This window comes from Lontra canadensis, unplaced genomic scaffold (assembly GCF_010015895.1).
Source record: "Lontra canadensis isolate GAN:19392208 unplaced genomic scaffold, GSC_riverotter_1.0 scaffold175, whole genome shotgun sequence".
Taxonomy (NCBI): domain Eukaryota; kingdom Metazoa; phylum Chordata; class Mammalia; order Carnivora; family Mustelidae; genus Lontra; species Lontra canadensis.
In genome coordinates this window covers 368688-390699 of record NW_022631169.1, presented here as the reverse complement: position 1 = coordinate 390699, position 22012 = coordinate 368688, and the positions used below count along the sequence as shown (strand labels likewise).

Sequence of the window (22012 nt, the reverse complement as noted above, 5' to 3'; positions counted from 1 at the left end):
GTGCTAACCTATACTCAGAATATTTAATTTAATCATCACAACACAATGGGGTAAATATCATTTGGATTCCTAAGTTCCAGATAAGGACACGGAAGCTTGAAGACGTTAACTGGATCTGGAAAGAAGAGGTAGAGATGCGTGGTAAACCAAGTGATTTTGACTTAATGTCCCCTCAAATTTACATGCACAAACCAATATCTTACAGCAAGACTGGGGATAATTTTAAGCTAGAGCCTCAGTCAGTCAGTATGCTCCATCTCGGTGATTTCCTCCTGGTTCCTGCCAGTGGAGAGAATGGCTGACAGGAACAAACTCTCCAAGCTCCAGAAGTTAGTCCTCCACAGTCTAATGGTGAGACGTGAGGGTCTCGTCACCAAGGTAGGTGGGCAAAAGGTGAGAAAAATGAGAACGTGAAACAAAGAGAAAGCAGATGTATTTCTAAGGCAACTATCTTCATCAGAGGATCTGGGACTCGGGAATGTTGAGGGGGAAAAAAAAAAATGGCTAGGTGTCACAAATCCAAACGGGCTTCCAGGAGGAAGACCCCTGAGCAGGTGGGAGTGTCGCTGGTGGTAGCCACCTGCGTTTGCAACGTGTCTTCGTCCATGGCGGTGCCTCCACGGGAGTTCCCCCAACCCCCCAACCTGCTTATTTAATACCTAAATTCCTAAAGTGCATTTTTAAGGACTTGTATCAGATGTCTCTTCTTGAAAAGCTATTAAGCTAGTTACCCTGCAGGCCAGGAGGGCTCTTCTTCCAGTAATACTGATCGTACCCACACCACGGCCATTAAAACAGCCGTCCAGAGCCGGCTGCATAATTTCTGTGAAAGGTCACCAATACTTCAACTATGAAGGCCTTTTTTCTTTAAAAAAAAATTTTTTTTAAAAAAAAAGAAAGAAAGAAAGAAAGAAAATGGTACATCAGCTCTTTTCAATTTTTCCAGAACAAAAACCAGCATAAAAAGCCCAGACACATTTTTTCCTTCTCTTCAACACACTTAAAATAACTGCATTCAGTTGCAAAATGTTGGTAGGAAAGTTATTTCGTTGTTATGACCTAAGCCAAAATCCATTTAATTTCCATTCCTGTATCTAGGTATTGATTCCATTCTTCAGATATCCCACCTGTAAGTGTGGAATTTTCTAGTATTTGAGGGCATAAAGCAGAATGCAGTCTCTGTGTTAGGCCAATGTTTTAAGGATAAGCCAATCCACTCTGCCGTGGAGTAGTGAACGAGCTCCCCGCAGGACGCCAGCAGGGGAACCACAGTGAGAAACAGCCAATCTCCTGTGTGACATTAGCGCAAAGCATGTGTCCTACAGCCAACCTTGAAACTCGGGTAGGACCATTTGTAATGGAGTCACACTCGGGAGAATATAATAGCATTGTAAGTTGTATCAAGGCTGTACATTAACAGATGATCAGATTATCAATTTTGCCTTCATAAATACCCTCCCTTCTCACAACCAACATACCTGTAAGGATTCATCCTTTAAAACCTATTTCCTGTGAGCTGACTCTAAATGAACAATATAGTCAGAGGATGAGAAAGGGCACCTTTACTAGAAAAGTAAGACCCAAAGCCATGTTCCATGAAACAGCCTTTCATGTAACAAATAATAATTCTTTAAATAATTAGTGGGTGAAATTATGGTTTGATTAATGTTATTTCTTCTGATTGCCTTTAAATGGACAGCTTTTTCCATAGATTTCCTGTGATGTTTAAGGACTTTCTTTTTTCCTATTGTTTCTGGATTAAAGACAGCTTTTTCCAAAAAGAAGACAAAGGACTGGAAAGTTCCAGAGCCGTTGTGAGAAAAAAGACATTGAAAGACAAGGCTCTTGCAAATGCCTCTGCCAATCCAAAATACATAAGGGCAAAAAAAAAAAACCATATCTTAATATTTAAACTTCTTATACGAATAGTTCCTAAGATGACCGTGTTCTATAAATAACTCAGGGAGAAAGCTACTGCAATCACAGGGGATTTTAGTCTCTTAGAAGAGGAATGGGTAGGTGAACTCGGGGGTAACCTGGTGGTGAAGGGTAAGGGGAGGGCAGGCAAGAGAATGTAAATGAATCACAGTAGTCAAGCAGCCCTAGGAATTCAACTTAGCAGCTAAAATGGTTGCAAATTTCCAGCCGGATTCTTGGAGTTAATGTGATAGAGACCGTCATAAAGATGGTAAAATCGAGGTATAAATAGATTAAATGGTTTACTTAAGATCTGATTCAAACCCGCAAGGCTCTTTCATGTCCCTTACTAGACTATTTGCTTCGCTGTGGTTCTTGTTCCGAGAGAAAATGAAATGTTATCTGAAGTTTTCACTTGGACAACCTCAACCTTCGGGCCCTCCCAGATGCTGTTCAGTGTTTAAGAGGGAACCCTTTACCTTCTTTCCATGATCACGTAAAAGGGGTTAGGCACCGCACTGGGCAGGAGGGAGGAAAGGACAAGTTCGTGGTGCCATCCTTAAAAGGGGGCAGAAGACATACCACACAAATAGGAAATAGGTGAATGACCCAGGTATATTCAAAGCTTCTCAAACACTTGAAGTGTTGTTGGAGAGAAAAGATTATTGTCGTCCAAGAAACAGAGGCAAAAGCAGGCAGGGCGTGGGTTCTCTAAAAAAGTGAAATACGGTGTTGGGTTTTCTTTGTCCCTCACCTCCACCGTCCGCAAACACTCATAAATGTGAATAAAATAGAGAAGCTTGAAGTACTGCAAGTACAATAAAATAATGAGAGTGAATTGAACACGCATTCAGCAAGTATTAGAAGAACGAATGAATGGATGAATAAATAGTGTTTGCGAGAGGCTGAAATAGAAAAAATCTAAATAATAATAGTAGATAAATAATACCTAAATTTCAATATTCAATTGTTCTCACCAAAGAAAGGTTGGAAATGGCCTAAACCAGCCTCTCCTCCCCAGTGGACTATGGGAGTCCAGCCATCCTGATTTCGCAGCAGGCCACCGGAAGCAATAAGAATGGAAGAAAGCAGTTCCGCCATTTACTCTGGGGACAACAAAGGGCACGCTATGGGTATTTTTATTCAGTTAGGGATGTGAGCCACCAGCACCCCCCACCCGCCATCCCACCCCCCTGCTGTGCAGGCTCACAGCAGAGGGAGTGTGCCGGCTCACAGCAGAGGGAGTGTGCCAAGCCCTTTCTTGCTTCTACCCAAACCACAGTCTCAGGGGCAGATCCAAATTTTGTGAAAAATGAATCTTAGCCAGTTTGGAAGGGGGTGATTTCCACAAAGTTACCAATACAGCCTTAGCTCTAACACCCTGGAAGCCGCCCATGCCCGCAAAGGAGCCAGACCAGCCTGAGCTGCAATGGCTTTGTGTACTCCACCTTTTGTGACGGGATACCCCTCCCCAACCCTTCTCCAGCAGCTGTCTCTTTCCCTGCCCTCACGTGCAGTCTGAGATGTTTGCATCTTCGCGCCATTGTCTCGGACACTTGACACCTGAACTAGCAACACGGTCCCTCTAGAGCCAGTGGGCTTGTGTGTTATTGATATTGCTTAGTTAGCTGTTTAGCAGTAGTTCGTGGGCATCTTCCAGACCTTGGCTAGACTGGGGGCCCTAGGAGGGCAGAGCTCCTGCCTTCGTAGTCTTCATGCCCACATTACAGGGCTCTTGATAAGGTTAATTGCATGCTTGGATCAATTAGGCTTTTTGTTACACAAATCGCCTATGCCTAAAATGACAAAGTACTCTGATAGTTATATCTGCTTCTGTATTTCTTTACCTGATCATTGCTGTTGATTAAAGAGCAGAGCCTGAGCAGTGCAATCGTCTTCTCGCATTTCTTTCTTATGCCAAGAAGACAGTTGATTTTAAAGAAGTGTGGACGGTTTCAAAAACAGAGACATGCAGGCAGTGAAAACTGCTACACTTTCTGCATCTCCAAGCAGCCTAGAAGAACCACTTTACCCCTCGTCGCGATTCTCGTTTTCAAAAGGAAAATCTGAATCAGAGTTTTGCAAGCTAAGCAATTAAAGTTTCGATTGAGAATGAGAACCAGGGAAATCTTTGATTAACAAAATATCCTGTGCAAATAACAATGAGGCATTACACATAAGATTTAGTGACTGTGTCATAATGAAGTTCATGAAAAAAAAATCATTTTGGATGATTTTCTGGGTTATGACTTGATTTACACAGAGGAAGAATAAAAAGAAATTAGAACAAGCCTGAATTTTTCTTCTCTAAGATTATTCTCTTTGTAGCAAAGCCTAAAGGGACAATTAAATGGGAAAAATAGAAAACACACTAGCTATTCATTTTTTTTATAAAGTCACAACAAAAAATGTAAACATAGAGCTATGATAAACCAATAAGATATAACAAAATCATTTTAAAAAGTATAATATTTTGTGCACCTTTTTACCCCATATTCTCCCCAAGAGATATATGTTCTATTTTTGACATTCGTACCTTTATTTCAGCCACCTACCGCTTATGAACGTAATTTAAGATTTGTTATTTTCAATAACTAAGTATTATAAGAGATGTAGCTATTATAACAATAAAAAAGAGATCAATTATACAGGTGGCTAGATTAGAAACTGCTTAAGGACTAAAGCATTGTATTGAATAGACTTACAGAAATAATGAAGCTGTAGGATTGGTGACTTTGTTGTGCTCCTTTCTCTCCCTCTTTTATGTACAGTTCTCATATGACAAAAAGGAGAGAAAGTCCAAACAGCTATCTATCTAGACCACATAGGTTTATGACTATTATCTCATACAAAGGACCTTTTCAAGGATGAGAAGTAATTTATTAGGGAACCATGAAATTCTGGTATGATCTGAAATAACTTGTGCTCATTAATTTGATCTTCAAATAAGATGGACTTGCAAAAGTTAGGATTTTTTTTTTCAGCTTCAGCTCTATTTCACAATATATAAAGAAAGGGTATAGAGAATTAAAAAAAAGTTTATCTTTTCATTCTCATAAAATATATTCTCAGACTGGACTTTTCAGTTATTTGGCAGGAAGATAATCATTTTCAATTATGAAAAAAAATTGTACAACAACAAAAAAGAGTTGTTGGCATTATTCTGATTTCATTAAATAAGAGAATTTGGCAGTCACCAATCAAATTACTAATTTCCCACAACATAATCACCACATATGAAGAAATTTCAAAAATCTGCAAAATATTTCACAAATGTTTTCTGTATTTATACTCTGAAAATGTCTTTTAAAATATATATTTATGTACCTTTACCTACTATGTACCTACAAAGATCTGCTGTCCTACTTGTTTTGAATTGTATTAGGTACTATCATAACTATAGGTTTTAGCAGCTCTGTTTATCACTGTAACCATATTATATTAAAAGCAGCTGAAAATTTCATAGATGTGCTTATCTTGTTGACCTTCACTGTATTAAGAGAAAGTGGGACAATTTCAACTTTATATGCAAGTGAAATTCACTCTAAAATTTTCATGGAGAAAAGATGAAATTAAAAAATACAAAATGCCAAATTATCAAAATGGAATGTAGTTTGCTTCATTCACATAAGTATTTCTTTTTGAGGGGAAAAAATAAAAGAAGGAAAAGACAAGGAAAAAGGAATGAGGAAGAAAGGAAAAAAGGAGTGAGGAGGAAGAGAAAGTAGAAGGAAACGGATAAAAAGAAAGAAGGACACCTTTTTTCATGCTGTTTTCAGACTCAGTCGCTTGGTTTGCTTCCAGCCAGAAAAGGACTCTATAGTCTTCTTTAAATATTTGAAGATCAAGAGTGCCTGGATGGCTCAGTCAGTTAAGTGGCTGACTCTTGAGTTCAGCTCAAGTCATGATTTCCCAGTCCTGGGACAGAGCCCTTTATCACACTCCCTGCTCAGCGGGAGTCTGCCTTTCCCTCTGCTCTGCCTCTCCCCACCCCACTCATGCTCCCTGCTCTCTTATCTCTCTGTCTCTCTGTCAAATAAATAAATAAAATCCTTAAAAAAAATCGAAGATTGAGGTGCCTGGGTGGCTTAGACAGTTAATCATCCAACTCTGACTTCTGCTCAGTCTTGATCTCAGGATCATGAAATGGAGCCCACATAGGGCTCAGCAGGGAGTCTGCTTGAGATTCTCTCCCTCTCTTTTTCCCTCACCTTCTGCCCCTGCCATCCACTCTCTCTCTCTCTCTTTCTCTCTCTCTAAAAATAAATAAATATATTTTTAAAAAATTTAAGATCAATTTTAATATCCAACATTTATCAAGATTGGGTTGTAGAACTCTAAAAATATGACAAAACCTGCAAAAAAAAGGATGGAAAGGAAAGGAAAGGAAAGGAAAGGAAAGGGAAGGGAAGGGAAGGGAAGGAATGGGAAGGAAAGGGAAGGGAAGAGACTAAGTTTCAATATTGTTTTGTTTTGTTTTGTTTTGTTTTTTATTAACATATAATGTATTATTTGCTTCAGGGGCACAGGTCTGTGAATCATCAGGCTTACACAGTTCACAGCACTCACCATAGAACATACCTTCCCCAGTGCCCATAACCCAGCGACCCTATCCCCCACCCCAGCAACCCTCAGCTACCTAAATGAGCAAAGACTAAAGTGCTACTCAGCTTGGTTGATTCTGCACTCTCTATTAGTTTATGTCAACAGTAATGTCCTTGGAGTTCCAAGTCTTGTTTTCATCTGTTTGTGCCTCCCAGGTGTGATGTTAATACACCCAGTAAGCTCAGCACGTGCAGATCATAGGAAAAGACGCAGCTCACAGCCTTCTGAGGTCTCTATTACTGGAGTTTCAAGTGGCCAAGCAAGAGAAAACAAATGGACCCCAGAGCCCCAGAGACACATGATTTAAATGATGAGGGAACTACAAATCGATGTCAGCTCTGATGATCAGAGAATGGATATGAGCACAATTTCCAGAAGTGTAACAGAGAGGTGTGAGAGAGAGTTGAGAATTATGCTGCTCAGTAGGAGATCAGAGCAATTACAGTCAATGAAGAAACACAATCTCCATGCAGAAAATAATGATGAACCAAAGAGCGCAGTGAACTCTGCAGGACAAGTTAAGCACACACGTTCTCTGTCATTTCATTTGCTCATTCCTAGATTAGGCATTGACCATTTAGTAGAATGAAGGTTGGGATTAGGGGTCCAAATAAAAGAAAAAGAAGTGAAGGAGGGAAGAAGAAAGGAAGGGGGGAAGGAAAGAAGAAACTGGGAGGTCAATTTCTTAACTCACAGTCAAAGAGTCTTAAAAGCTCTTATTAGGAATTTTCAGGCAATAGAAAATAATATTTTAAATATTCTGTGACAAGAGATTCTATATGAATTGTGATATAATGGAATAAATTTACATGTTTCATCAATGAAAAATTGTGGATTCATGTCACGACCTTATAATTTAAAGTTCTACATACTTAGGAGAATGTGTGTTGAATGAGCTTGCCCAAAGAACATATTTTGAGTCCTTGAATATCTGCACTCTTGTCATGTAGATTGAAAATTCTTTGTCTCCTAAGTAAGCACTTGGTGCAGAAGTCGTGCTAAATAAAGTATTCGTTTCAGGAATATTTTCAATCTCATGATTTAAAAGTTTGGTTAAAGTCTTTAATTAGAGTATAAGATGAAAACCGTCCCTAGAAGTAGTGTGTGGACTCTAATTTCTGGAATATAATAGATACAAGAATTCTCAAGCCCAGAGCTGTTGTAACATAGAGATTTTTTTTTAACAAATATTACTTGAATTCATACTAGAATTGAATTTGGTTTATATGTCTAAAACATACAGCTCTAGCCATAAACTCAAACCTAATTTTAGTTAAATACACAACAAACTGCAGTGTGTTCATTCAACATTTATTGAGCTCCCCTGTGCCAGGACTGATGTGTTCCAAGTCCTTGGAACTCAGCAGAGAAGCCCAGTCCTCATGGAGCTACCATCCATCTTGGGAAGGGACTGACATAAGCAACCACTGATGAAAGAAGAAACCATCTAGCTTGCTGGAGGTAAGAGGTATTGCGAAAAAATAATAGAGCAGGGTAACGAACATTGGGATTCTTGGAAACAGAGTGGGAAATACACAGTGTGGATTTTAAACAGAGTAGTGGTAAGAAGTCACCCAAATACAGATATATTTTGAAGGCCAAGTTAATGGAATTTCCTATGAAATGATGTCTGTCTTGTCAAAGAGAGAATAAGTCAAGGCCGGCTCTATGGTTTTTGGCTGACGTGCCCAATCCAATGAGCTTTCCTCAGTTATGATCCTTACCACTTTTAAATTTTTTCTTGAAATCTCTTCCTCCTGCCAGTTTCCTGAGTCTCTTGCTTCTCTCTCTTACTGCCCTATCTCACTCACGGACACCCCTTTCTCGGCTGGTTCTTACATATCCACATACCTACAGGGCTCTTTCTTCTGCTTCCTTCCCAAATTCTCCTCTCTTCCCAGGAAAACCACATCTACCCCCATTCTTCTACCATCATCCTTTGATCATTCTCTCAGTTGCTTATTCTATAAATCCTTCTCTGACAAGACCATCCCCAGACTGTGATGCACTCCCACCCGAAATACCCAATTCTAGTTCTAACACTTTACAACTTATACACACCTTCTCTTTCTCCCCTTTCTCAGCCCTTGACAACAAAACTGTAGGAATTATATATCATGCCAAAATATTTAAAATACTGTCATGCTTGAAATAAATAAAACAGAAGTCTCTGTAAATGAAGGGAAGAGTCACTATGATACCATGATAGGGAGCAAGTCAACCACATCACATTCATCAGTTATATTCTCTCTTACCTAATAATCAGTGAAGCTGGTAACTTTCCAATAACTTTCTGAGACCAATGGAGTGGGGCAAAGTGGGGGCACCTGGGAGGCTCGGTCGGCTAAGTGTCTGACTCTCATACCCTTTTGTCTTTCTTAGATCTTCCAAATCCCTATCAACAAATTTCTATTCCTCAAGACAAAAGATTGGCTTTTCATATGCCATTTCTGTATGAACCAATCTCTTTCTTTCTAGGTAGAGTTCACCACCTTCTTAACTGAACTGTAGAATGAACTTTAAATATTCCTGGACTATAGAATACCTCCTTTTAGTATATAATCTTTAGCTAACCCATTATTTTCTTTTGGGAACAATGAGCTTCTCAGAAAGCAGAGAACACTTGTGTTCCAGTGCACTCAAAACATTTGACAGATTCTATTGACAAACATTTTAGTACTAAATGCAGGAAACCACTTTGAATCCCTTTACTTCCTCACTTATAGAACTTCGTAATGCCTAAATACATAGTACAGTAAGCAGTCTAAAAATCAAAACAAAGATTTGTTTACCTTCTATTAGTAGTAAATATACTCAGAGATACCAAAAGGAATTTGTATACATAGACTGGGCAAGTTCAGTAACTAAACACATCTAAATAAACCTAGTGATTTTGTAAAGTGTAAAAATTAAAAATTCTCTCAAACAATGTACTCATGTGTTCATAAATCAATTTAATCTATAAATTGGCAAAATCCATTGCATTGATCAGTCCTCTATTACAAAGAATATTACTTAATCTCACAAATTCTCAATGTGCGTATGTGTATAACAAGTGTGACTATAAAATAATTTAGTTTTACTTTAAATTACACATTTTGTTAAAGTAGGATTATTGACATTTTTAATCTCTGTTCTAGAAAATTCTTAAAAAGCAAAGTTCACTCAGTATGTCCCCAATAATACTGAGTGGTCAATGAATGCATGGATAATGAGTCTGGCTATTTAAAATATGACTTTACAGTGTATTGGTTTAAATTTCTATTTACCAGTAACTTGTGAATTTATCTATGTAGAGTTCTAAAATTCATTTTTAACATTTTGGTTCATCTAAATATATCCTTATTCAAAGGACATCGATCATCATAAACATTAAAGCACATTTATTACAATATGATTACAGAGGTGATGGAACAAAGGATAGTCGGGGGGCAGTGATCCTGGGAGAATGGGGGAGGCTATAGTAAGGAAGGGAATCATGGAGAGTTTTTGGAATGCAGTTATATATTAATTAATGCTCTGGATAGTGGTCAGATGAATGTTTGCCTTATAATTACTTGTTAAACTGCGCATACCTTCTATGCTTGGTACGTATGTTTTATTTCACAATTTTTTTAAAAAAAGAAAAAAAATTAATGTGTTTATAATCTGTATAATAGTTCCCTAGGTCTGCTGTAACAAAGGGTCACAGACTGGGTGGCTTAAAAATCCTATAAATTCTCTAAGTTCATTTTCTGACATTCTGGAGGCTGGAAGTCTAAAATCAAGGGGTCAGCTGGGCCACACACATGTTCTCTGAAGGCTCTGGGGAAGGATGCATTTGATGCCCTTCCTTAGTTTCTTTGGTTGCACACAATCCAAGACATTCATTGGCTTACCGATGCATCAATCAGATGCCCTTCTCTGATGTCATGTGGCATTCTCCCTCTGTGTCTCTTTACGGTCTTCTACTCTTCCTATAAGGAAAGTGGTCACATTGCATTCGAGGCCATTCTAATACAATAGGGCCTCATCTACACATGTCAGATCTGTAAAAACTCTTATTTTCCAATAAAGTCACATTCACAGGAACATCCAGAGGCTAAGACTTGTGGGGGTGGGAAGACATAATCCAACCCATAACAACATCTATCTCAAAACTTTTACTAATGAGAGCGAGAAAGGAAAGTGAGAGCCATTCTTATTTTAATCACATGCCAGCTATTTTTATACACCCGGGTATTTATTCCTTCAGTAACTTTGTCAGTATGAATGGCAGAGAGAGTATAATATAACATGTGTGATAATGTGTATGTGAGAGAGAAAGCAAGAGAAAAAGTGAGCTATCAGAAATTAAGCGCTATCATGAGTCAGGCCTGAGTTAAATTTGGCCACATCCATTTATTCCATTAGTTAAATATGCAGTAAATGAGATTCACATTGTAAAACCCAGACAATGAGGGCTTGGCAGAAGTCTGGCCTCCTTGTTCTTTTAGTATCTACATTTTTTTTTTTTTTTTTTACTTCTCTGGATTCTTTATCATGTTTGTCTTGCTTTTTGTTGCTTTTAAAATCATTGGTTCTCAAACTTGGAATTAAAAGTTAAGTAAAAGTTTTTGTTTATTTTGTAGCATTCGTCTTAAATATTGATGAAGGATCTTAAGTCTGACTCGCTTTGAGGAAATATAGATGAATTAATAATTGATGTGGCTGCTTTGCAGAAAATTAAAGGTTGGAAGCACGTGTTAAAAAATTAAATCATCTATGGTTTAGACAGCAGATGTGATTTATTTAAAATCTTGCAAAGAAAAATGTACAATTGGGTCCTTTCTTCTGTCCAAGTCAACTGAAAATCTAATGATTCATTCCAACTTCTCAGATTCTAAGATCTGAGGTTAGTCAAAGACTGGACAATAAAAGAAAAAGAGAAATTTCAAAATTTTTCAAACATAAACTTTTAACCATTCTGCTTATTTACACAGAAATATAAAGATAGGAAGGAAGATTCTGTATGTTCTGTAATATATGGGTCCAGAGGCAGAACCAGTAATAGTTTTAGTATTAATTTATGATCACAGAAATCATATTGTTTATTAGCCATGTGGGCACAAAATGACCTTAAAAAGTGATTGCATTTCTTCCACTTGGATCTTTGTTTATGTACTTAAAATAAATAAAATAATCAAAGACAAAGATGCAGAAAACATTGGGTTAAAAATGCTTGCCACCACTGGGCATAGGCAATTCCAGCAGCTGGGAAAGGAGCAGCTCACACTTTTGCAAAAAGATTTATGGAACTTGCAATCTTGGCCGGAAGTATTATTTAGAAGGCAACCTTTCTATAAAAGTTTAGCAATTTTATCTCTGCCTAGAGAATGAGAGAAGGTCTTACCCGGATACTATCAGACTATTCTAGAGGCAGAAGACTGGAAAGTGTAACCTCTACAAGTCCTTACAAAAGCCTCATTTTCTTATCTCACACTGGAAAAAAAATAAAATAAATCACGGAGCAAGTTCAGTGAGCAGCAAACTATACTACTGCTGTACCTTTAAGCTATTACTTGCTGTCTAGTCTTTTTGAAGGCATTTTTAAAGGGCATTTATTCATCTAACCAGATTTAGGACCTCTTTTATTTCTTTCCAATAAAACTCCCCATAACTTGATGAATCGTCTTTTATAATTCTGGCTTACCCATCTCTGCTACCGGAGGGTCCCCTGAAAACATTGGCCTTTTAAGGAATGGTTGGTGTCATGAACTTGTAACACACAGGGTAGCTCCTTCACATTAGTTGAAAATATGAATAAGGAAAAACTTTCCTGTGTTCCTTAAAACTGAAGTTTGATATTTTAGTTTAATATTTCTCAGACTTTGAAGGTCATATGTATCCCAGGATATCTAAAGTGTCCTGAAATCTGAAATATTTTTCCCATGGGGCTCCTGAATGGCTCAGTTGGTTAAGCATCTAACTCTTAGTTTTGGGTCAGGTCCTGATCTTAAGGTTGTGGGATCAAGCTCCCCAGGAGGGCTTCTCCCTCAGAGCAGAGATTCTTTCCCCCTCCTAGGTCCTCCCCTTCTACCCCCTCACCACTGCTGTCTGTCCCCCCCGCAAATAAATAAATAAAATCTTCGAAATATTTCCCCAATTTATCAGAATTAACTATTTTTAAGACTTTATTTTATTCAAACTCATATATATCCACATGGGTCTATCAAATTAGTCACACACACACACACACGCACATAAACTATGTCTCCATCACAGAATTGACTTGAAATCCTCATGATGTGATTTACACTGTGGTTAGGGGAAACAATCGGGGGTTGAAGCAGTGATTTCTCAAAGTCTCATGAATGGAAGTGTCAACGAACACCCTTGCTTCATTTGACGCCTATGAAGTGTCCCTTGTCCCTTGGCCACTTGATGGAGGGCACTGAGTTTTCACAGTCCCATAGAGAACTGATGTACCCGCCCATCTCATCACTTCTTACATCACCAAATGATTTTCTTTATACAAGTAAAATAAATTAATTTTTCTATTCTTCCCCAAATGTATAGTGCCTGTCTTCAAATTTAGTATGTAACCTGCGATCCTACTTTATGCTCCCAAAATGTGCTTACACATTTTTTGCCCACAGTTCACCATGAAATGAAAAAATACTGTGCTCCTGAATAGCTAGCCTTCTCCAGATAGTTAAAATTTTAACAGTGTCTTCCAAGCATTGTTTCATAGTGTGTCTTCTTGGTATAATATCTGCCACAATGCTATACAAAATCAATACTTTGTTCCAGATTTAACCAATGTATTCAAGGAAACACAAGAGAAATGCTTTCAAAGCTTAGAAAAGAGTGCACTGGGATTGTTTATCTGGCTTTCAGTTATACTAGTAAACTCTTTCTGCATCATGATTGAAATATGTAGTCTGTACAATGAAAAGTAGCTACTCGGTACTCCCACATTCAAAAATGCAAATTATTTTAATAGGAGTAAACTAGGTTAGAACTTAAAATAATCTTCCTCATTTTAAAGCTATAGTGGAGGGGCCATATTCCCTTCAGAACCTCAGATAATATGCCCCCAGCTGGTAGAACTGTCCTTAGCTGTCAGTCCTCTCTAGAAGACTTTTGGAAAATGCCCTGTACTGAAGAGCACTGCCTCCCCCAGCTATAAACCTTTCTCCTGGGAAAAGCAGTATCTAGAGACTGGTGTAAATTATAAAGTAAAACATGTAGCATAAGCTATATATAACTACACAGCATAAACTATGAGTATATTATAGGATATATATACTATCTTACAATATAGTGTATGTAATATATATAATATAATACTATATAGTTTATAATAATATAGTATATAGAATAAAACAATTATTATACAGTATATAGAATTAGTATAATATATGTAATAGTATACAATATATTATTACAATACATAGCATTAAAATAAATATAGCATAGAGTCTGGAATATATATAGTATATGGTTTTCAATAAAAACTATTAGTTTTGTGTATAGTAAACAGAATGATCATAAAGACGCAGCAGCCTTGCCCAAGGATGGGGTAACTGTTACTCAGCAGTATCACAGCTCTGACTTGTCTCTGACCACTCCTGCTACTTCCCTGTTTCCTCTACCTTCTTCCCTCCCTCCTCTTCATTCCTCCTCCCAATCCACTTCCCTTTTCCTCCCCACCCTTGCCTCCTCCTCCCTTCTCACTTTCCTCCCTTCTCTTTCCTTCTATGATTGTTGATCTGCAAACAATCTGGGACAAAGCCCAGCAGGTGATGGCAGTCTCAAAGACAGATTCCCAGGACCAATTGTTTCAGAAAGATGAGAAAGTAACCCAAAGGAGTCTGTGAGACTCCTTTTCTGGACAAAAGTTTTAATAAAGTGATTATCTTTCTGGAATCATTTAGGTTTGAGCCAGCCTGAAGTGTTTTAGATTGAATGATGTTGGTGATTCAATTGTGGAGTGTGTTGAAATAGTTTTAAAAAATCAAGGAGTGGGGTGCCTGAGTGGCTCAGTGGGTTAAAGCCTCTGCCTTTGGCTCAGGTCATGATCCCAGGGTCCTGGGATCAAGCCCCACATCGGGATCTCTGCTCCGCGGGGAGCCTGCTTCCTCCTCTCTCTCTGCCTGCCTCTCTGCCTACTTGTGATCTCTGAGTGTCAAATAAATAAATAAAATCTTTAAAAAAAATTTAAAAAAAAATCAAGGAGTGAACCCATAATGATTCAACTGCACAAAATAAGTACAAATCCTATTAAAAATATAATGTGATTTCACCAGTGATTCATGTCTGTACATTTCTAACATTCTTTTACTTTTCTGTTAACAGCTACATTTTTCTTGTTAATTTTTCTCACCCTGAGTTGAAATGTATATTCATTGTCACCAAAATAAATAAAATATACTATTTACTCTGTAAATATCTGTATTATATTCCCTTTTGAGAAATAAACTACAATGACGTTAATGAAGGCCTAGAAACTTATCCAAATGCACCAGTGTCAAAAGAACCACATACAGTATTTTAATCTTCAGCAAACTAAAAGTTTGGGTGCTCACATCAGCAAGAGGCCCTGGACAGTAGAGATGGCAAAAAAGCAGCAAGTGCAGAGTTGCTGGGTATTACCAACAATCTCTCATCTCTGTTTAAAATAACGAAGTATAGGGGCACCTGGGTGGCACAGTCTTGGTCTCAAGTCATGATCCCAGGGTCCTGGGGTAGAACCCCATATCCCAGCAGGAAGCCTACTTCTGCCACTCCCTCAGCCACTCTCTCACTCTTGCTCTCTCTCTCTCTCTCTCTCTCTCGCACATCAAATAAATAAATAAATAAATAAACAAATATTTTTTTAAGATAGAATAAGGTATTGGGGGCGCCTGGGTGGCTCAGTGGGTTAAGCCGCTGCCTTCGGCTCGGGTCATGATCTCGGAGTCCTGGGATCGAGCCCCGCATCGGGCTCTCTGCTCAGCAGGGAGCCTGCTTCTTCCTCTCTCTCTGCCTGCCTCTCTGCCTGCTTGTGATCTCTCTGTCAAATAAATAAATAAAAAATCTTAAAAAAAAAAAAAAAGATAGAATAAGGTATTATTAGGGAGATTGAGGGTGGTGGGGTTTGAAAAGTTTTTAAACTTGTTTAACTTCTGGGGCACCTAGGGTGGCTCAGTTGGTTAAGTGTCTGCCTTCAGCTCAGGTCATGATCCTGGGGTCCTGAGATGGGGCCCTGCATAGAGGACCCCATCAGGCTCCCTACTGAGCAGAGGTCTGCTTCTCCCTCTGCCTCTGCCTCCTCCCCACTGCTTGTATTCTATCTCTGTCTCTCTCTTTCAAATAAATAAATAAAATCTTAAAAAAAAAAAAAACTTGTTTAACTTCTCCATTATTCTAACTCACAAGCTGCAGATTTGCATTAAAGAAATCTTGCCATCATTTCAGAATGGCTACCCGTGTCTGAAACCATGGCACATATCTACATAGCTAAGCTGAAAAAGCGTATTCTCTTTACATTTTAGCATCCCTGTCTCATTACACAGTTAACATTCTGTTTCATCATCTCATGTAACACAAGATGACAAGTACGATTTGAGGAAAGAAATCATTTTTTTATATTAGAGACCTACTTTCTTTTTGAAGAGCCGTTATCAGTCTCCACTTCCCTGAACACACCAAGCGGCACCAAGGCTTTAGCCAACACCTGCTTGCAGACACTGGTTCATGAGTTGATGGCTGACTTTTAAAAAATCCAAGTAACTTGGCACATCACTTTCCACCAAAAAATGATGACATATGATGTTTTATTGCTTCCAATTTGCTTGAAAAGCCTGTGTTTTTCTTGTGTATCATCTTTTCCTGTCTTGTTTATATATTTTACCACCTACATGGATTCACACAAAAATATCGAGTTCCTTTTCATTTCCTTAATTAAGACAAACTACATAATTCCATAAATGCCAATGGAGAAAAATATTGTTAAGTTTTGTTCCTTCAAAGATAAAAACACAGAAAAATATGGGCCAAGACTGTCTTTGCTTCCCATATGTTCCAATCCTGAAGAGAATGTACTTCTTTGCCCCAGCTGATGTGGTGCACAAGAATTTCCAGGTGCAAATATATCATTCTGCCACCAATATCTCTAATCTCAATCTCTAGATAAGGTTTTCAAGCAGTTTTAGAAGATTGACTGTTAAATGATTACTATCTCTTCTGAAACTTTTTAAATTCCATCAGTTTCTTATATAACATCAAAGAAATCTCATATCAGAGGATCAAATTTTAAAGTATTGACAGTAAATCCCATTTTTTTATCATGCTCTACCATTCTTACTAGTGTCATTTACATCGCTACTATTATTAGCTCTGTGTCCATCTTTCCTTTGGATCTCATTGAGTCTGAGTTAAAACAATGGAAATTTCCTGTGGGAAATTTAAAGATAGTACCATTAATGGAAAGTAGCAATGGTGTTAAGAGAAAAGAGAAATGATGTTTTAATTTTTAAGAAGTCTGTTTTAACCTGTTTAATTTTTATAAAACATCAATTGTATGGCTTATGTAGGAGAGAATTTTGACATTCTCCTTCCTTAATGAACTATTAATCCAGCCTACCCCCTGTTTTTGTATAGCCCACAAGCTAAAAATGTTTTTTATGTTTTTTTTAATGGCTTGTCAATTTCTACAACGACTATTATCACTGGTGTCAAAAACTACTACCCTCACAAAATATAAGCAATGTGAGTGAGTAGAGGAAGAGTGTTTCAGGGAAATGTTTTGGTATATCTTGCCACCTGTTTTCTATTTTTATTTATTTGTTATCTTTCGGTTGTCAATCCAGCACTCTGTTTTTATCCATTTCTTCAATATGTTTTTTTCTTCCAGACAGAAATATCATATTTCTTGAGAATATAAATGCAACACAAAATCACCTATTTGTGTACAAGTGGGGACCAACTTATCTCCAGTCCACCTCATAAACTCAATGTTGTTATGATGTTGACATAAGTGAATAATGAATACACATCAACTATAATTAAAATATATCAGGCATTAATACAAAATAAGGTTTTTTTATTTGTTTTAAAGATTTTATTTATTTATTTGAGATAGAGAGAGTGAGTGAGAGAGCACATTCGAGGGATGGGGCAGAGGGAGAAGCAGGATCCCCGCTGAGCAGAGAGACTGAGGCAGGGTTTGATCCCAGAACCCTGGGATCATGACCTGAGCTGAAAGCAGGTGCTTAACCAACTGAAACACTCAGGCTCCCCTAAAATTCGGGCTTTTTCTTTTTTTAAATATTTTATTCATTTACTTGAAAGAGAGAGAGCACGCAAATAGGAGGAGCAGAAGGAGAGGGAGAAGCAGACTCTGTGCTGAGGGCGGAGCCCCACACGGGGCTTGATCACAACTCTGAGATCATGACCTGAGCCAAAACCAAGAGTCAGATGCACAACTGACTGAGTCACCCAAGTGCCCCTAAAATATAAAATAAGCTTTAAAGAAAGGGTGGATTTTTCCCCGAGGCTAAGCATTAGATGAGGACATGGGTATAAAATTGGTATTAAATGAAAACATGGGAATAACTGACTCGAATTATCAACTTAAACATGTGTTCATTTGGTTCACTTGAAGAATTTTGATATGCATATTTTACTTGATGGTGTCAATAGGTTTGTTATTGATGCCTCTGACATGGAATTCTGCAAACTGTCATCTTTTATAAAAGAACAATTCTTCTGCCTACAAAAAAGACCTTTTCCATGTTTCAGTTCTAGACTCTAAATAAGCAATATTTTAGTACTTAGATAACTAAATGCCTTTCTGGAGTATCAGGCATGCTGTTAGTTTGCCTTTCTAAATGATTTTATAGCAATGAATTTATAATCATGTTTCAAGAAAGTTGAGTAGTGTGCTAATATTTTATTTTGAGATCCAGAACAAAAAACACATCCCGTATCAGGCAGGTCTGACTGTCCAGGCTATTCAAAAATGAAAAGAAAGAAAATCATATACTGTGATTGGGGGATAGCAAATAAGAGGGATGACATCTGAAAAGTAACATCAACCCTTTCATTTTAGAAAAGAAAGGAACTGGGGTCCAGGGGGATAAAGGGGAGCTCTGCAGTTTCTTCCAACACTTAGCTTCTGTGATTTTTTTTCTAAATGAGTAAACACGAGCTTCTAAATTTTCACACTTGGAGCAGAATAAAATAGTATCTAATGCAATTCAAAACAGCTTTAGTAAGTCATCCTGTGAGTATCATAACATTTCTCTTTTTGGTACATCTTTCTTCCAAACTCAGTTTTTTCATTTAGCACCAAAAGAGACTACATTGCAGCACTCAGAAAAGAAATAAAGGTTTTATTTTTAAAGAATGTTAAGTCTACAAGTGACTAAAGAGTCTTTGATACCAAAAATACTCTAGGTAAAGGGGGAAATTTCTCAGTTTGAACAGTATGCAGTCATAAATGTGACAGACTATTAGCCCAGACAGTGGGATGAACAGTTGGTGAGGCTGTGGCTCATTACTGAGGAGCACAATCCATACCGCAGGGAGTATGGAGGAAGGATGCTTCCTTCTCCCATTTGGATACATATACCTGCACACTCACACGCACACAGGTGCTCAGCCATTCTCATACACATATATTTCACACGTACACACATACCCAGAAACACAGATGCCCAGTCACACGAACACTCAGAGATACACACACCCAGACATGCTAACATACACAAATATATAAATAAACAGTTGCAGAGAAACATATAACCAAGTCACATGGGCACACATACACACATACAAGAATTATTAGTTTCCCTGGGGCGCCTGGGTGGCTCAGTCCATTAAGCATCTGCCGTTGGTTCAGGTCATGATCTCAGGGATCTGGATCAAGTCCCACATCGGGCTCCCTGCTCAGCTGGGAGCCTGCTTCTTCCTCTCCCTCTGTCTCTCCCCCTGCTTGTGCTCTCTCTCTCTCTCTCTGTCAAATAAATAAATAAATAAATAAAATCTTGGGGGGGTATTATTAGGTACCCATAGACTTAAGAACTGTAATTTGAAGTATATTCCTTGTAATCATTGTTGGTCCTCTTACAGCTAACGAAATTACCACTTTATTACAGAAGTGTCTTGTCACCATATTAAAAATAGGATCTTACAAATATGATGGAAGCTTGGTCAACTCAAGAGTGTGTCAACATAATAATATAACAAAAGGAATAAATTTTAAAAATTGCATGTGGAGGAAAACATGTCTTCTCCTCTGTTTCTGAGAAAAGCTAAGTGACTCACTTCTGTCAAGTCATCCTGATTCCTCATTTGGGACTGTGGGTGGTAGACTAGTGTCCCCAAGCCCTCATACTCTGGGAACATATACTTAGATTTGCATAAGAACAAGAGTGATGAATTCTTATTGTTTAACATCAAATGGACTGCCTAAGTATTTTCTTAAAACATTTGCTGCACACCTGAACATTTGGTACTACAGAAATTATAGAGCTTTCCATACAAAACATTTAATGTGTGCCTTAACTAAGCAAGGAAATGTTTGGTTAGTTGGTTCATACATCTGTCGTTGACCTTGACCACATACCTACTGGGAGAGACTTAGAATCCTTAGGAGTTATCAATAGTAAACCAACTATAGCACCATAAAATAAATCATTCACTGAAGGCATGAGTGTCTTGGGTACTGAATGGACATTACACATGTTAAACAGATTCCAAATAATGATGGTGAAGGCAGTACACTGTATATTGAAAGCCACACTTCCCATTTGAGCCTCTTTAGGACTTAATACCTGACACTGAATTTCACTCATTCGGTATGGCTTTAAGGTAGGAATACAAAATCTTTTAGGTTTGGGAAAATTAATGGTGTGACTTAGGAAATATTTTATACTCATGTCTCATACAGAAAAAAAATCAGTGAATTACCCACACTTACAAACTATCGAGTTCCTAATATGATCAGGTGATCTGATATTTTATTTGTCATTTCCAACAATAGACTGTAGTGATTAAAATTGCTATTTCCATCTATGGATACTGTTCTAAAGCTCAGAGATAAGTTAACTTGCCCGAGGCCACATAGCCAGGAAGTAGCAGATCTGAGCTTGGAATCGGTTCTGATAGATTCTTGACCACAGCACAGCTCTGGCCCAGGTGCATCCCAAGGTCTGTGTGAACAGAGGCATTCTTCTGAAGCAGCTAGGAAGACGATCTCATGCTAATCACAAAAAATACAGAGGCTTCTTTCATCTTCTAGAGAGTGGTTCCTGATCCCAACTGCATATTAGGAGCATGAGGGATATTAGGGCCTCATGCAAAACCAATTACCAGAGAATGAGGCCTTGGTCTTGGTACTTTCTGAAAACTACCCAGTGGAATTTGACATGAGACCAGAGCTGAGAACAACTGTTGTGACCAGGGGTTGTCAGAGTGTAGCCCCAGGTCAATAGCATCAGCGTCCCCTGGGAGCTTGCAAATTCTCTGGCCCCACAGACCAGCTGAGAAAAAGCTCTGGGGCTGAGTCCCAGCAATCTTGCTTTAACAAGTCTTCCAGGTGATTCTGATACATGTTAAGGTTTGAGAAGCACTGCTCTAGATCAAGGATTCCCAAGATATGCTTTTCAGAGATTAAAATGCGTAAATGTTAAAATGACGATTACGGTTCAAGAGGTCTGAGTGAAGCCTGAGGTTCTGCATTTCTAACAAGCTTCTTCCAGATGATGCTGATACTGTCTGCAGAGAATCGTCGGAGAAGAGCTGGCTTCCAGTCTTTCTTTTTTTTTTTTTTCGCACTACCAATGCCAACTTTCCATTCAAAGCACTATTCTGGTGTTTAAAAGAAGGCTCTTGGAATGATCTCTCCAGTAGTAATAGATAAGTCAGCATCAACTTTCCACTCTAGCATGGAAGATGCAGCAAATGGAAAAAAGCAACAAGAGGCTTCCAAAGCTAGTTCTGGAGAAGGCTGAGCAAGCCCCATGATTTCTCCGCATCTACTTTTCTTCCTTTTTAAAACGAAGTATGTGGAGCAGATTATTTTAGTATTTTTGAACTCAAAATTTGTTGTGTATGTAATTAACTTTGTGTTCCTCTACTGAGCATCCCCCTTCTTTCCATACTCTGTTTGGAACATGCTATTGAATGTCAGGACAGTCACCTATAAATCTTGCACTCAGCTGACATCGGGGTGGTTCACAACATGTTGTAGCTTCTTCCATCTACCTGATGAAAGCACTGGAAGCAAATTATAAATGATTTTCTCAGAAGACTCTAAATGTTAAAACAATAGCTATATTCTCATTTTTTCTTTATAGAGATATTTCTTTGCCCTAATGAAAAAGATAGATCCACTTGAATATCATGCAAAAAAAAAGGCTTGCATGAAGCATCTGACCTATTGCTTCACAAATGGAGCAACTCTTCATGCTTGTGCAATCCACACACAGTGTGCACAAAATGCCAGAGGATTTAAAAATACCGACAAGGACTTTCCTCTTAG

General features: G+C 38.1%; 1 long non-coding RNA gene across 1 annotated transcript; it reads left to right on the top strand.

Moving 5' to 3' along the window:
- The first annotated feature begins 9834 nt into the window (after nt 1–9834).
- LOC116860374 lies at nt 9835–21550 on the top strand. The gene is made up of 3 exons (XR_004381307.1): nt 9835–9846; nt 17254–17256; nt 21467–21550. It is a non-coding gene; the product is annotated as an uncharacterized LOC116860374 (long non-coding RNA).
- Nucleotides 21551–22012: the final 462 nt, after the last annotated feature.